At 34.4% G+C, this 4,698-nt stretch overlaps 1 long non-coding RNA gene across 1 annotated transcript; it reads right to left on the reverse strand.

Annotated features, from left to right (window-relative positions):
* Positions 1-3,162: 3,162 nt before the first annotated feature.
* LOC134211190 (uncharacterized) lies at positions 3,163-4,162 on the reverse strand. Its single transcript, XR_009978962.1, has 3 exons — positions 4,061-4,162; positions 3,369-3,481; positions 3,163-3,294 (listed from the first exon to the last, which is right to left on the reverse strand). It is a non-coding gene; the product is annotated as an uncharacterized LOC134211190 (long non-coding RNA).
* Positions 4,163-4,698: the final 536 nt, after the last annotated feature.

Below are 4,698 nucleotides of genomic sequence, written 5' to 3' on the forward strand. Positions count from 1 at the left end.
TTACATAACAAGAACTGTGACATATAATGAAATAAATCACAAAAAATTCCACTATTAGATGAAAAATCGATTGAGAGCTTTTCTTTTTGAGATATTTTTTCCTATATTGCTCATGAAAATTGTTAAAATAATGTTTGGGCTGTTATTGCCGATTTTTTTATACAAATTAGGTGACGCGAGAGATTTGGATATATTATACATCTTCAAAGGCACGGTCAAGTCAAGTTCTACGTCCACTTCGCGGTTATGTCACAGACATTACCCACTGTTCGTTTTTTGACGTAAACTTCGTCTAAGGGGAAGACTCAAATCTTATTATCGACATTTGCTTATCAATCGATTCGGAAAACCTTCAGCAATTTGCCAATTCTATTGATACTATTGATTATGCTTAATTTTTTTTCTACAACAAATATGATTTTGAAAAAGTATCACCAGCGCGTGCTACATGCTGATACATTTACAGTTACATCAAACAACTGAAAACCGAAATACGCCACTCCAAAATTACGAGGTGACAATGTTAGAAAGAGACAAATGATAGGAAAAATAACACGGTGTGTAGTGCCTCCCCGAGTCCCCTTAAGGGAAGATCCTTTAATTACGTAACGCAAAGTTGGGCATTTTCAACCCCTCCTCCTCCCTATGTCACACTTTTTGTATGAAGCATCTAAAAAATATGTATGGGTCGTCACACTTCGCCCAACCTCCCCTCCCCCCTCTAAGCGTTACGTAATTTGTGGACGCTCCCAAGAGCCACTTTCATTGATGGTAGCCGATCGTTAGTACTTCATATCAAATTTCATATCATATCATAGCATATCAAAGAATATTGTGGCCAAATTTCATAAAATTTGGTCAACAAAAACCCCCCTCGAAAATAATAGAACAAAACCTGCCAAAGCCGTCATTCCTCCTACATCATACAAGAGAATTTAAACTGAGAGCTGCTAATGTTAATGACGACGACCGCGCGACCCACACCATCGCTGGGAATAAAATTTCCGGTAGGAGCTCCGCCGATGCCGAAGGTGCACAGCAAAAAAAATATTAATATGCCGTGACGGAACTTTGCAAGACGTACCCAATAATTCGATGTAAAAATATATTTTACGTATTTTCATGTTATATCGATGGGATTGTACAACGCTGAACGTAAAATCTAATTGGCGAAAATTATTTTATGGCTGCGTTAAACTAACATTAAATTACCTCTTTACTTGTGTATTTTATTACATTAAAAATGCTGCACATCATTATTGTTCAGAACAAACAAAATATTACATTGAAATGTATTATTATTGCGCTAAATCTATGTAATATTACGAAACGGAATCAGAACTGTCATCTCAGTCAGGCGATAAGTTTCCTTCCATTTTGATTGTATTTCGTTCCGAGTTCTTCGAAAAAAAAAAGTAATTTTGGACAGCGAAAAAGTTTGAGGATGACTATTCGTCATGTAGCCATCTCACGGACACTCGATTGACTGGAGTCTGTTTTGTGAGAAATCGGAATACTTCCAGAACAAACGAATCCAGACAGAGCAACAGGTAAGATTATCTCCGATGCACGAAAGCTCCAGCACATTTTCAATTTTTGTTGCTTCTTGTTTCAGAACAAATACGCCAGAATCATTCGTGATTTATATTATTAACGAGATCAACAAGAATAATAATGGAGCGCATTGACGAGCCTGGGCGCCTGGAAAATGTGAAATAATGATCAACCGAACCGGTAAACGGACCCAGTGAAGCACAGCGAGTCAAATCGATTAGTCAATGTCGACCAGCTTCAATCCGAGAAAACAGGTAACACCCTTAAGGCACAAACGTTTAAATTGACTTGGAAAATATTCGCTAGATATAGGAAGAATGACGGCTTTGGCATGTTTTGTTCTATTATTGTCTATTATTGTCGGATATCAAAGAATATTGTGGCCAAATTTCATAAAATTTGGTCGATAAAAACTCCCCTGACAATAATAGAACAAAACCTGCCAAAGCCGTCTTTCCCCCTATTTGTTATTTTCCCAATGGTTTGTGGCTCTGTGAAAAAATAGTTTGTACCTGATTGTTATTTGTTATTGTTATTTGCCGGTTAGAAAAAGCCAAATTCTTACATCTTATTTGTATAGTTCGCCGTCTTATTTTACTTAATACATAAAATTATAAGGAAATTATTGATTGATAATTGAATGATAATATAAATTGATAATCTTTTCTATATAATAAAAATGAAATGGTCTGTGTTCGTATCCGCATGACTCGAAAACGGCTGGAAGGATTTTGTTCATTTCTTCTGCAGACATGTTCGTTATAGTTTCCGACGGGTTTATATGATATTTCCTCATGCAAAAATCGAGAGCAAGGTTGAGTAAATCGAAAAAATCTAAAATTTAGATTCGTATTGGAATTTTGCAAAGGCAGTTCACAACGCGCATTTTCGTCTACTATGCAGGACAACGTCTGTCGGGTCCACTAGTTATAAATTATAAATTGAGATTTTAAGGAAATTTAATTATAATTAACTAGAATGTAAAATTAAGGTGATTATACAATTGATCCCGTGGTGAATGTTTTTCTACTCCCATTTTTAAAAGCCCACACTTGGCGGACCCGGATAAAAAATATCATTAAAATATCATAAATTTTATTGTTACAACACCGTTTAAAACATAATTTTTACCATTGAATGTAATGGAATTTTGACAATAAAATCACATGAGAAATAATGGTTTTCCACGATAAAATGAATGGTAATTGGGACTTTTACAATTAAAAAGGGGGGTTGTTATGTATCTTTACAATAAAAAAATCGAAAATTTTCCATACAAAATTCGGAGCAAAACAATTGATTTTACGGTACTTTAATGGGATGATTTCGAGCGACAAAACAATAGAAAACATTGTGTTTTAAATGTTTTCAATTACTGTTTCTATTGTTTTACAATAGAAATACAACAGGATTTAGCCCTAGCAGCACAATTAACGTTGATTTGGTTGAAATAACTCATATATGACCAAATTTAGTCGTATTTGAGTATAATAGACTGATTTAGAACATGTGTGTTGCTCGGGAGAATACATTATACTCCAATATTACAATAAAAATACAATACAATTAATTGTTTTACAAATTATTTTATTTTCCTTCGGTTGTTTAGCATATCTTTAGACGAACCCAGCGCACTACTTCCAAAGTTAAGTGGGTTGCCTGTATCTGGAGAAAAATCCAACATCGGTTTAAAAAGCGTACTAACTTTGTTCCGAATAGACAATACATATAGATATAAACCTGTGAAAAATGTAAATTATAAAAGAATGTCAGTTTTATTAGAAAAATACGTCGAGAAGAAAAGAAAAAAATACCTGCATCAGTTCTTATTATATCGCGTTGTTGAGACTGCCCAATGGTAGCTACTGAACGATCTTGAATCAGTGACCAGCAAGCAGCAGTATTTTATTTATCATAAGCTTCATTTCTGTAAAGGAACAAGGATACATGTTATCGGGCATGTCATCAGGTAGTATGATGATAAAATTTTCATTTATTTTTTGTTCGGGATGAACCACTGCGTTCATTATGTACATTGAACTTTTGTAGTACATATTCGCGAAGTCGAAGCAAAATTCTTCACACAAACAATGACAGTTCTTTATGGGTTTTTACTGTAGAGCAACAGAGAGGAGGAGATGGCGGCCATGTTTCACTCAAACTCTGACAGATAGCAATGGGATTTCCCATAGGAGGGAAGAGCAGAATTTGCTTCGACTTCGCGAATAAGATTACGATTACCGGTGGTGAGTATAAACCGTTTGTGAGCAGTATCATTACTTGACACTTTACACTTGTGTTTTCGTAGTGTAGATGCAGACTCGTTTCTTCTGCTTGTCGTTTATGGAACTGTCAGTGTGGAACGCATCTATCTCTTTCTTTCCCATGATTCTTCTTATGGCTGTCAGTGCGGAATTTTCTATGTTGGCTACGAAATGAACTGTGGTGGAGGTATACAAGTGTCAGTCAAGTGGCTCTAACGCGCTTCAACACTTCAGATACTTACCACGGTACAGAAGCCATAGTGATCTACCGCTTGCCCAGCAGCAGAAACTGTAATGAAAAAGACACTTTCTGCACCATACAGTTTCATTATTTTCATCTCTTCATTAATTATAAACAAAACTGTACACGCTCAAATAAATCCAGCCATTCTCCGAGTAAAATGATAAGATGATAAGCAAAAGTTTTTGTTCCCTTTCATTTTTTTGAAATCAAAATTGTATTGCATAACATTTCTAGACCTGCAACAAGACTCGCAATATGAAAATATATACTTGAGAATCGGTATAACATTTTAATTTATTTAACAAACAAAGCTATCGTAATTTTATTGTTTTCAATTGTTATTTCATCAATATAATAAATCCATGAAATATTCCAAAATTATATTAATTCAATAACATTAGACGGATTTCCAGATCATCCAAACCGCATACTTTTAAAATTTGTTTAGTTTTTGGATGAGCAATACTAAACATAAGCGAACAATACAAATATAATAGAATATATCGGAAACATTTAAATATATTGTTATTTTAATGTACGTACAATAAAGATCTTTTACAACCGTGAACATTTTACAATAAGCATACAATAGTTTGTATTGTTTGCCACACAATCTATTGTATTTCAATGGGTTAT

The sequence above is a fragment of the Armigeres subalbatus genome, chromosome 2 (assembly GCF_024139115.2).
Source record: "Armigeres subalbatus isolate Guangzhou_Male chromosome 2, GZ_Asu_2, whole genome shotgun sequence".
NCBI lineage: Eukaryota > Metazoa > Arthropoda > Insecta > Diptera > Culicidae > Armigeres > Armigeres subalbatus.